Source organism: Arachis ipaensis, chromosome B03 (genome assembly GCF_000816755.2).
Source record: "Arachis ipaensis cultivar K30076 chromosome B03, Araip1.1, whole genome shotgun sequence".
In the NCBI taxonomy this organism is placed as follows: Eukaryota; Viridiplantae; Streptophyta; class Magnoliopsida; order Fabales; family Fabaceae; genus Arachis; species Arachis ipaensis.
In genome coordinates this window covers 129,366,776-129,380,233 of record NC_029787.2, presented here as the reverse complement: position 1 = coordinate 129,380,233, position 13,458 = coordinate 129,366,776, and the positions used below count along the sequence as shown (strand labels likewise).

General features: G+C 32.4%; 1 long non-coding RNA gene across 1 annotated transcript; it reads right to left on the bottom strand.

Annotated features, from left to right (window-relative positions):
• On the bottom strand, nucleotides 6,024–7,243 carry LOC110269843. Its single transcript, XR_002358599.1, has 2 exons — nucleotides 6,990–7,243; nucleotides 6,024–6,617 (listed from the first exon to the last, which is right to left on the bottom strand). It is a non-coding gene; the product is annotated as an uncharacterized LOC110269843 (long non-coding RNA).

Here is a 13,458-nt window from a genome sequence, read left to right as displayed (position 1 = left end):
TCATAATTATGAATAATAAAAAATATAATTAATTTAAATATAAGTGAATATAAAACTAAAATAATATCTAAAAAAATTATTGTACGATTTTACTATATAATTAATAATTAGCATACGAAATAACAAAGAATAATATAGCTTAGTAGCAAGGGAAGCATGCAGTATAAAGAGGATCTAAGTTCAAACCATATTTTTATCAATTTTAAAATTTTCTCTTGAGCAGTTCGGTTAGACCAAATTTTCACCGATTTTTATCAATTTTCACTGGTTTGACTGGTTCTTGACCTTAAACGGTCTTTGGACTAGACTGGATCGGTTGGAGATTTGGTTCATTAGTTTTTTATTAAACCGGTCGATCTGGTCCAATTTTTACAACTATGGTTATGCTAGTTATATTAAGCAAAGATGTTATTGTAGCTATGCTAGTAAAAATTTTGGGATGTTATATTTAAGTTATATGATTTAGTTAAGTATATATATGTGCTACTCTTGATCAAGTGTTCAAAAAACAAGCATTAAGATTTGTTCATACCAGGAACCGAAAAGATACACATAAGCAAAATACTCCAGAAAGAGGACGGCCAAAAAATTTTGGTGGACAAAAAAAGTACGTTAAATGGTTTGGGATAAATTAGCAAAAATGTCAATTTTGAGTACCTGCTACATAATTAATAAACTCAATAAGCTAAATTAACTCGGAGTTTTGTACATTAATAGTAAATGTTAATATCGAATTTTTTCTTGGTTGTCATTATGTGTTTATTATAATTGTCTGTGTAGAAAACATTGGTTTCTAGGTAGTCGCCATGTTGAGTGGCTTCAATTATGAAGCATTTAAGTTCAGAAGCGGGCAGAGAGAAAATGAGGCAGGTGAAGAACATGAACTTTGGTTGGCTGAGATATGTGTCTGAATGGGCTGTCAACCAAGATATGATGATGACATTAACATCATCATATAGTCGGGATGAGAAGTCATCGATTGTCGGCACCAGAAAAATTTCCATAATGATTGAATTCATTGTGCAGTGTTTTTGACTACCGAACCATGGTAAGTAAACTCCCAAAAAAAATAGGAAGAAAAGCAAAAAAAGAAAATTTTGTCACAATAATCTCATTGAATATATGTTTTATATGAAATTAATTAACCAATAAAAATTTGTGCATTGATTCATTTTCTGTTTTGCAGGGATAAGTTTCAAGAATCCAAAAATACCAGCAGAGCATTGAATTTTTAGCAGCTTCACAGAAAAGACACTTGAAAAAGAATGTGTTTTATATGCTCCATGCAGACCGATGACGATAGAATCATTTTTTGGAGACATTTCATTATGCTAGTATTGAAGTGTTTGTTTTTTTCCTTGCCAAAGGCCATCGTTTCAAACATACATATACGAGCTGTCATTGCTGTATCAAAGTCAAGGCAGATCTATTGAGCCAGGTACATTTACGATCAGCTAATTGCGGAGGTTGAAAATTTTCAGGATGTAAGGAAGAAGACAATGGATGGTTATATATTCATGTTGCTAGTGAGCCGTATATCCTTAATGTTTGATTTGTTATCTGTTAGTTTAAATATACTTTGATTATACTATCTATTATAACTTTCAGATAATATAACCCCATGCTACCAAGAATGGAGATTTAGAAAGATACAATGGGAGATAATTGTGGATCAGAGACTGGTCGCTTGCTAATCTGAAGACAGTCTCTTGCTAATCTGACGATGATGGATGAAGAGGAAAGCACGTCGCATTCGGTGAGGCATAGGATAAATATATAATTTTTTCAATAGTAATAAGTGTGAAAGATATGTTCACATATCACTTCTTTTATGCTCCAACAAAAATAAAGCTTATAATTTGTCCACTGTAGGGTCTTCTAAATTTAATTGGAATGAAGTCTGATCTAGAAAAAGCACCATCGTGTATCAAAGAGAATGTATTAGAGAGAAAATAAGGTGTAAGAGGAAGACATGTAAAGGAACTTCCACGGGGATGAGACTGAGACCAATACACGAGTTGGACATGCATCAACTAATAAATTTGACGAAAATCCTTCAGAGAAAAGGTAAATTAATGGTTTTCTAGTTATAATATAAAATTTTATTGTTCTAACATGCCTCTTTTTAATAGTATACTAGTATCATTTTTTTTAATTTGGACATCTGTATTAAAATAATTAATTAATAATTTTAATATACATTTTTTAGATATAATGTTGAGCTTAGTTGCTAAGGATAGCAATTATAATTAATTTTTTCTATCTAATTTTAGAAGCATGATATCATTTTTTTAATTTATAGATTTATCTTTAACTTTTTTTCTCTATAAACATCTACTTTATCATTAAAACACTATTGTAGCTATTTATGTTGAGTATGGCAATTGACCTTACACATTTAGATGTATCTTTTTATTTTTTTAATTATTCACTTCATAAATTAAGAACTTTAAAACTTATGTGAGTATGCATGGATTAATATGTATAACATCATTTCTACTCTACTTCATATGCATACTATAATACTTTGTTTTTCAGCTGCTTTGGGTTTAATATATAAGTTGTACGATAGTTTGTTTAGTGGTATTGCCAATGAATAAAGATTTTACTACTGCTAATACTACTTACCTTAAATAGGAGTTCGAATAGATATTTTTTGTTTTGATTCAGATGTTATGTATGCATGACCCATGATGTTATCCGCATGGTCTTATGGATATTAACTATTTCAAATTACGGATGTTACTATTTATTCTTTATTTTACTCTGCACTTAGAAGTTTTGGAGAAACTTTTGAATTAAAATCATGTATACATTTGAACGTACTAGATTTACTTGATCTTTATGTTAGGTGCCATTTTTATTATCTCCTTTAGTTACTCAACCTCCAATTTATTTAAACAGAAATTGCAATTAAGATTCCAAAAAGAGATGTATTGCGGGAGAAGACAATGTGTATGAAGAAGATATGTAAGAAAACGCTCACGGGAGATGAGATTATGCTCGATACACCTATTGGAAAGGCAACAAATAATAATATTGATGAAGGGCCTTCAGAAAAAAGGCAAGTAAGTTGCATCTAGCCTTAATATGCCCCATCTATAGGGTATGTTTGGCAAGGTGACCTCTGACGCATAACACATTTGAAGGCATTAGTCTGTTATGACACAAGCGGGGGCTTTTTCCATGCACTTCACCCAAGTCTGGAATATCCATTAGAATGTACTAGTCTTCTCATTGTGCAATAATGCGCATCCAAGAAGCGTAGACATCCTATAGTGGTTGACACCTATGAAAGACCCGAACGATATGTCGTACCTTAACGATGAAAATATAAAAACATGTAATATATGTGTAAAATCCAAATGTCTTAACTGAAAAAAATCTAATTAAATCGAACAAAAAAGTAATAACTTGGTAACTATTAGTCTTGTAAGTAGTGTCAAAACGTCACGACATCACTGAAATATTTCCATGCATCTCTACACTGAGCATCGGTCCAAAACACATTTCTGAGGCTATAGTTTTCATCCACATCTATTTCAAGAAAAAATTTCGGGTTTAGCTCCTTCATCTATGAGAAGTGCTTAACTAACTCTTTTGGATCTGTCTCACTTGGAAACATGTAAGCAATGATTGATGTAATTCTAAAATTCTTTTCTGTAAAAGTGAGGTTGGCAGGGCCAACGACGGCATTGGCTTGTTCCTGGTATGTCTTATTCGGTCTAATTTCAATTTGGTCGTTTTGCTATATCAGATCCTTCACATGCATACTTAGTTGAAGATTTGTTGAGAACATGCTAGATAGCTTCGGATTAAGCAGGTGTGTGTAGGATAACTCTACTCAAGAAATCTTCTACTGTCCTGTCATCTTGTTTAATGCTGCATAGCAACGGGCTTTGTAATTTGTTGAGGATACTGTTTACCTTTTCTTGGGTCCCTTTACACAGAATGTGCAGTATCCATCTTTGTCACAATGCAAAGCCTGATTAACAAACACCTTCTGACCGTTTTCAGTCTCCCGGTCGGTGGTTCTTATTTTGATAACAAAACCAGTCATTGCCGCATATTGGTAATAATATACGCACACATCTTCTAATGTGTCGAAACACGTCCCCTCCTTAGGCACTAACTCCTCGTCACCAATAGCTTGGTTTATGACTTGAAAAAAAAATAATAACAATCAAAACTCAACCTGATAGTTACCTATGCAATAAGGGCTAGTTTCAATGTCGAATATAATAACTAAAATACACTACTGTAATTTTGGGTATTAATTTCATGTCATTATAGATATTATTTATGTTAACATGGATGTTACTTTCGTGTAATTAAGAATGTTAATTTGTAAGAACTTATGGATGACATAAAGCATGAACTTTACAAATGTTATGCATTAAATAAAGTGTTAAAATTGGTAGGACACTAGTTAGTATAGTATAATTATAACCGCACATAAAAACACACAAAAAAAAAATTGAATCGGTTTATTACCGTATCTCATCAGAGTTAGTGTGATTTTTCATATTTTTTAAAATTGGTTGACTGGAAATAACTTTATCGGGTAAATCTGTCTGTTGTTCAATTTATTCAACTCCTTCCGATATAAACACCGTGTTAAGGTTAAATTTAAATGCCATATTATTTGAAATGATAACTATGACTTGTGAATTTCTTTAACCTATCACAATTGTACTTCCAATTGCACTAAAATCGTAATTTTTAGGTACTTAATATTAACATTTCTGATTATGCTTCAATTACACTAAAGTGATTTTTGCCTCTGAACCTATGCAACCTTTACATTTCTTCTACTCCTGCAATGATAATGAAATGAAACAAAGGAATTAGTGGTTATATGAAACTTTTATCTTATGCAAATTACTTACAATTAAAGTCACTTCAAGAATATTATTATTATAATTCTTTATTATTATTAATTTTTATTGCATTTTTAAATATGAAATTCAAATTATAAAAGAAAATATTAAATAGTAATTTGAAGGATGCCTAATAGTTAGGTATATAATATTATAATTAATATGTGGAGCCCGTTAAGAGTGTGATAAGTGGAGTGATAGAAAAGTGAGCTAAAAAATCAAAATGTTATTAAGTTTAGGTTTAATTACTTTGCAGGTTTTTATAATTTTATCAAATTTTCAATTAAGTCCTTATATTTTTTTTCTTTTCAATTGGGTCTCTATACATTATTTTTTTTTTTAATTTTGTTGAGTTTGAAAAACTTATATTTAATTAAATGATGATAAAATATTATTAAAATATAAATTAAAAAATTATTAAAATTATTATTAAGTGTTTTATTTAATAGCTTCCAATGGGTTATTTGATATTTTTGTTAGTGTGTAGGAAGAAAAATAAAATTGTTATCTTAGCCTAAGTGATGAAAATCCAATTTAGTTACTAAACATGCTTAGTCTAATAATAGTTGTTCTCTTCAAGTGGCTGAATATTAAAAGAGAAAAGAAATCAAAGGAGCCCAAGTCTCTCAAAGCCCAATATTAATTGTTCACTTCATGTGGCTAAAAGGTAAAGAAACTCAAAGTGGCCCAAGAATTTCAAAAGCATGTTTCGTTGCTCCATGCCTTGGTTATTTTCAAGGTTGCGAGAACCGGACCGGTCAATGAACCGGTGAGGCAATTGGTTCACTGGTTCAGTGGTTCGACCGGAGTTCAATCGGAATTCAACCGGTTTAATTAAATATAAATAAAATTATTAAAAATAATATATAATTTTCAATATTTAAATTTAATAATTTCTAAATCTAAAAATTTTAATATGAAAATAATTTTGAAGTTATACCTCAACATGAGACTAAAAGTGTTATACCTCAAAATTAGATATTAACAGGTTTCTTAAAAATACCAACCCTGAATACATTAAGATGCTCAGTAAAAACACTAATAGAGATAATACATTCATAATAATTAAGACAGGATCTCCATTATTTAGAAACAAATGGTACCAATAAAAATAAAAAACCTTCTAAACTATATTCTCAACAATTACCTTAGAAATTTCTACCATACCAAAAATGATTTTATGTAGCCAAGGAGAACACAACATACAAAGAGATTAACAAAAAAAAATACTTCAATGCATACCAAGAACACATACCAACAATATATTAAACAAAATTAAGAAGCAATATATTAGAGATGGAAGAACTAGGAATCCCAAATGGGACCAAAGGCTGCAATTCCATTAGCTTTGCATGCATTGACAACATCTCTGCTTCCTTGAGGATTGCTTGTGACAATGACGACTTGAGCACCAAAGTTGTTGGCAGCATTGACACTCATCTCAGACACGTTTGGCCTGCCAAGCACAGCAGTGTCATGAACTATAACCTTCTCTTTCGAGTGCCCACTCATCATTTCCTTAATCTCCTTTCCAAAGTTCTGTTCAACACCCTTTGTGACCCAGAGCACGCACACCTCTGCCTTACATAGATTAACAAAAAAAAAATACTTCAATGCAGGAACATGTCCGTGAATGCCATGATTGATTGAATTGGGCGAGGAATTTGTGAATGACATGATTGATTGAATTGGGCGAGAAATTTGTCATGACTTCAGAAGCGAATCCAAATCCAAAATCTAGAAATCCAAATTACAAATTACATCCAACAATTATAGCAAAATTCAAAATGATAACAATTCAGAACCTAGAAGATTATATCAATTCATACAGCATTCAAAATAAAAAATTATATTCAGCAAACATATTCATCATGAAGCAGCAAAACATATTCAAGCACAGAACTCATAATCAGAAGGCAGCAAGTTCAGAGGGAAGCGAGATCAGAAAATCAAAATCAAGAAGCATAGAACTCATAAATCATCATCAAAATTCATAAGGAAGCAAGTTCAACCATAGAGCAGGCGAGCTCATAAATCATAATCAGAACTCAGAAGCCCAGAAGGCAGCAAATAAATCAAGAAGACAAGAAGTCAAGAACAGAGTCTTACCGGCGGCGAGTGAAGACGCGGTGTCGGCGACTTTCGGCGACGAGGAGGGGGGCTCCGTGAGCTCGGCGACGACGAGGCGAGCTCAGCTAGAAGCAGAACGCGGTGGTGGTCGCGGCTGCTGTGGATGGCTGTGGGTGGCTCGGTGGTTTCTCGAATCTGGAGCTTGGTGGCAATGGGGGGTGAATGGCTGCTGAATGCACTTGGAAAGGGGAAAGGGGAAACTGATTAGGGTTAGTGGGTGCACTGGGTGTTACGCCTTTCTCCTTTTTTTAAAAAAAAAAAAATTCAAAACGACGTCGTTTGGCCTCTCAGGGTGCAAACCATAAAACCGTCAAAAAACCAGACGGTTCTCCCGGTTCACCGGTTAACTGCCGGTTTGACCGGTTTTTTCACCGGTTCTCTGCCTATTGGTTTTTGACGTTACCCGGACCGGCTAGATGACCGGTTTCCGGTTATTTCGGTTGAACCGGCCGGTCCGGTTCGGTTTTCAGAACCATGGTTATTTTCAACTCAATTAACTTTATGCCTTGGTAACTGAAAATCAATTCAATTCAATTTATTTACATCGAAAGCTCCACGGTTACCTACTACATTGTGGAATGGAATTCAAAATTCAAATTGATTAAATGCATGCATAGGTAACTGGAAGTAAGAATTCAACTGGGTTTAGGCCCAGTTTGGGTAACCAACTTAATTAAGCTCCTTTTGATAAAATAACTTAAATAATAAATGACTCTGTTAAAAGTAACTTATAAATAAGTTATTTTCTGTTTGGATTTTTAACTCTAAAAGTGCTTATTTTATAAAAATATAATGAAAAGTAGAAGTATTATCAGAGAAGTCATTTTTTTTAACTTCTCTATAAGCTCCAAAATAGCTTCTTAGAAAGTTGTAATTTGGTTTTAAAAATTGCACCAGACATTAATACTACTACTTTTCATAAGTCAAAAGTTAAAAAAAGTTACTTCTGGAGTTTCCCAAACGGGCCCTTAATTCCGTTGCTTCCAAAGTCTTTTCTCTCTTCTCTCTCCTCTCTCTCTTGTTTTCGATTGTCAATCAATCAGAAGAAGAAAAAAGAAAACAAGCTATCAGAGAAAAAGTTAACAGTGGCCTATGGAAGAAGAAAAGGCTAGGATGAAGAAAGCCAGTGAAAAAGGAAGATTCGAAGTAGGGTATGGTTAGATTTTTGCCATTGAAGGCAAGATTTCAAGAAGAGTTTCAAGATCTTCCATGCCAAGAATAGGAAAGATCCATCTCAGTCAGAGAAGAAGATCTCAGTGACAAAAGCTCATTTTCGTTTTTCTTTCCTTATAGCTTCTGGAGCTACAAGATAGGAAGAAGCAAAAAGGAAAGTATGGAGCTATCATGGATCAGAGATTCATCAAGGGTCAGAGTTCTTTCTTGGAGCCAAAGTCAAGATCAATGGCTCAGAGTGAAGGAATAAACTTGATGAGAAGGGTTGAGAGAGGTACATGCATGTTGGTTTGCTTTCGGTTTTTCCTCTCTCTTCTCTCTATCCGAACCGCTGCTACTCTGGGTTGGAGAAGAAGTTGCTTGGTTGAACCGGTTTCAACCTTGAAAACTCCCCCTTCTATAATAAGGGTGAACGGCCAAGGGTTGAGATAAGGAGAGAAAGTGTAAATCACAAAGTTCTCATAGCTACCCAAGCTTCCTGAGTTTTTCTCCTTCAATGAGTTTCATTTTGTTTTCTTTTTCTTAGTGTTGTCTATCTAGGTCTCATGGTAAAAGACAAACATAGTGAGGTTTGTAAGAAAAAGCCAGTGAGAGAAAAAAGGCAATGATCAATACTAGAGAAAAAGCCATAGATGTCTTAGAGTTTCTTTATACATATGTATGTTGTGTTTCATGATCCTGTGGAAATTCGCTTGCAAGTTGGGTTAGCACTTTGCGGTTGACAGCTTGGTAGGAGTCCAAGTCAAGTTCAGATTTAGGGATAGAATCTGGATTTGTCCCAGATAGGATTGGGTAGATCCTAGGGAAGAATTAGCGTATGTAATCTGATGATTATAGTGAAATTCCGTCAATTTGTGATGGAGACTAGATGTAGGCTGCATTGCACTTAGCAGTTGAACCATGATACTTCTGTGTGTGATTCTCTCTTTCTCTTCTAGTCCTATTCTGATTCTGTTGTGTTTATAGACAAAAATAAAAAATATCTCCTAACCCGTTATGAGACAAAAAGAAAATGTCTCCTGACTGGTTATAAGACAAAAGCAGAAATATCTCCTGAAATTTCTTTGAAAAAATAGAAATTAATATTCAGCAAAAAGGGGCTAAGATTCAACCCTCTTTCTCTTAGCCACTGATTACCATCAAATTTAATCCCTACTAACGTTAAACGTAAAAAAAAAAAAATATTAATGAATTGTGAAATTACTTTTATACTTCTAGGGACCCAATTGAAAAAAATATATATAGAGACCTAATTAAAAATTCGATGAAACTATAAATATTCAATGAAAGATATTTCTATAATTCCTATTCAATGATTCTTTAAACTCTTCATATTATTGAAGCAAACCAATGAAAATTTTTAAAATTGCATGATACCAATTTTTTAGAAAAAGCTTGATTGCCCTTGCATTCATAATAGCCAATGAAAGATATTTCTATAATCCCTATTCATAATTCTGAATTGCTGACCAACAAAATATCGCATAAGAGCCAACATTCCAAATACTTAAAAGACTCATAAATCATAATCGTAAATCTTGGGACTTTGAAAAAGAAATGCAGTAAACTGTTGAGACATGAGACAAGTCAATCAATTCAAGAGAATTCTCACCATTTCACTGATTAGTAACTAAAGTAACATGGTTTGGGCCATTTTTGGTCAATAGATTCAACAACTGAAAATATAAATAAACACAAATGAACTCTGGTGCACTATAAAATTAACAGATCAATGACAGAAGAATAAACCTGAAAAGAGATGAAGAAATGAAAGGGAAAACAGAAAACAACTAGTTGCTATATACACAAAAAAAAAAAACAAAAAAAACTCCAAATAAACATTTCTACAATCACATTGTAATAGTGTAATGTGCCACAATACACTAATTTTCTTTTCTTAGGGAAGGGACTATACAACTTACAACTGTTGAAAAATAATCTCTCTCAATCTATAAACCAAACTGATCATACTCAGAAGAGGGTAAAATTGAACTAAAAAACTCCACACTTCAAGAAATAAAACAAAAAATAAATCATTCTTGAAGAAACCAAATCCATCAAAACTATAAAAACCTCACCAGACTAACTACAATTGACCAATACATGTCAGTGCCAAGGCTAGGATCCCAAACCATCATCAGTGAAAAAAGAAATAAAACACCACCATAAATAAGAAACTAAAACCTTTTTCTTTTCAATTCATAGTTTCAGTTTGTTGGGTGAGAAAGAGGATCATGGTCAGCTGCTGGTGAGGTGAGGCACGGTGAGGGAGCACGACGGAAGTCACAGAGCAGAGCAGAGCAGACACACGCAGAGCAATGCAGCGTAGACTCAGGACGACAAACGACGACGACGACGACGACAATACAGATGGACGAACGGAGGAGAAACACCACTTACTTCAGAGAACAAGCGCTGACTATGGTTCTTTAATTTTGGGACAAAATGCAAGGTTGTTTTGGTATTTTGAAAAAAATGGAGGTGGGTTTAATTAGCTATTCCAACTCAATTATGAGAATATTTGATTTTTGAATAGAATATTCTGTTATTTCAAACGGTTTTGTTACGATAGAGACTAAATGGAAAAAAATTAATGTTTAGGGACCTAATTGAAAATTTGGTAAAATTATAGGAACCTATATAATAATTAAACCTTAAGTTTATATAAATGAAGTTAATTTAAAAAATTTTAACTAGTTATGGCTAAAAAATTTTGATTTATCTTAAAATATAATTTAATTTTAACAATTAATTAAGCATGATTAAATCCAAGTATCCAACTAATAATGGAGTATCACCGGCCAAGAATTTCTCTTGTACTACTGTACAGTATAGATATACTTGGTAGACACAGTTTTGGAGTGTAGAATACGCATTCTTTAATCATCGTTGCCAATGTCCATCACTCCATTATTGTCCAAGTTGAGATTATTTTAACACTTCTCACACATGCAGTCATGCAGATACAATTGAGAAACGAGAGGAGTGAGACTTGGCACAGCGCAATTCCATTTATTTAATAATTAACAATAAATATATAGTAGGCCAAAAAGGCGAATTTTGTGGTTGTCTTATTATTGTTCTTGGTTTCTCCAGCGATGCTAGCTTTATCCATCAATTGAAGCTCGCTCTTTAGTCTCTGCCAGTTTTTGTGATACTAGCAACCAATGGGAAATCGCCTTTTGAGAAATAATGGTGCGAGGATTGATGCATCATGCAATATAAAAACTCAAAATAATGAACCTTTTTTGGTCCCCTCTCCGTCGATAATTACATATTTAAGGTGGGTATTTTAACGAAGATTTTATAATTATTTTTATATTAAAAAAATTTTATTTTTTAAATGATGAATTATAAAATTAAATTTTAATATATTATAAAAATATTATTTTTATTTAAAATATAATAAAATATATAAATTATAGTTTCTATAAACTACAAAGTGTTATTATTACTTTTTCAACACATCATACCTTAAGGATTGGAACCATTTATATTTGTCTCCATATTCCAATTATTCCGTCCCATTATAGCTATACAATTTATCATGTCTGCTTTTCATCACTTATTATAGTTGTAATTTGGAAAGATTTTGAGCTTTTAATTTCTTTATTCAAATAAATTTTACAGGTATTGTTGGCATCATTAATTTGGGGGATATTTTGTTAATGTCGATACGATGATAAATTTAAAATAATATTATATGTACAAATATTTTTTTAACTAAATTTAATTAAGTTGGTGTAAGTTCAATAAAAAAAATACGGATATATGTACTATTTCACCTCTTTTGTATTTTATGCAACATATAAATTTTCGTTGGAGAGCATAAATTAAAATTTATCGATATAGCACACAAATTTTTGAAATATAAGATATAAAATTTTGCACATAACATAAACTTATTGATATAGCATATAAATTTTTATATATAACACACATTTTTGCACATAACACACAAATTATTGCTACGAATGTATTTTGTTAGTTGGGGAGTCAATATTCTGAATATGTAGTCTTCTAAAAATTTCTATGCACAACAAAATTTATGTATATATTGTGTGTATTTTATTAGTATAGTATAGCACACAAATTTTTTGCATATAACATACAAATTTTGCTATGAATATATTTTGTTTGTTGGGTGAGTCAATGTTCTAACTATATATAGTACAACCCTCCAAAAATTTGTGTGATGCACTAGCGGTGTTCATGGACCGGGTCGGATTTAAGTAGACCCGAATAGGGCTGGCAATTCATACCCTATTCGCGGGTATCCAATCCGGTCCAACCCGTTCGGGTAGGGCAGGCTATCCGATCCGTTATGGGTAGGGTAGGATATGGTCCGGGTATGCCTGCGGGTAGGGTAGGGTACGGGACTCGCACCTCAGATATAACTCATATATAACGCATATTTTATAAAAATTAGGTATATAGTGAAGGAAGTGAGAGTTGAACCTACAACGTCTCTTATGTAATGACTTACAATAAGTGAACAACCACTAAAACTAGTTAGTTATTTTAGTAATTTAGAGCATTAATTTTTTATTTTTATGTTATTAATATTATAAAATTCGAAATGATTGAATTTTATATTTACTTTAAAAAATTTTGATATCTCTGCGGGTAGGGTAGGGTAGGGTTTAGAATTTTAGGGTGTGGGTAGGGTTAGGGTTGAAAAATTCTCAACCCGCGGGTAGGGTAGGGTAGAGTTTTAATAAAATTTTCAAGTCGCGGATAGAGTTAGAGTAGGGTCCAAACCCTATCCTACCCTACCCATTGCCAGCCCTAGACCCAAACATGGCTCTAAAAAGTCACCGAATCTATTTTGACATGACCCAAAAGTGACCCAAAATAAATCGGATCAACCCGATGTGAAATTAGAATTTACAAATTTGTAAATTTTATATATTAAAGTAATAAAATTTTACTTTTAAAAATTAAATCTAACAAATATTATATTATATTTATATCAAAATAAAGAGCAATGCTAGGGGACCAGCAACTTTTGTGATTGGTACCCATCAAATAGCTATCAATGATGATTTAATGGTGTGAGATTGGTGTGAGATTTCATCTAATGACTCACCTTTCTCTACTGGTTACATGCTGGCCAAAATTCAATAAAATTGCTGGCTCCTAGACTTTTTTTAAAATAAATTATTTTTAAAACAAAAATAATACTGGATAATATAAAAAATATTAAAGTATAAAAGTATAATATGACATTATTAATTTCACTCTAAATATATATATTTTTATTATAAAAAGCAAC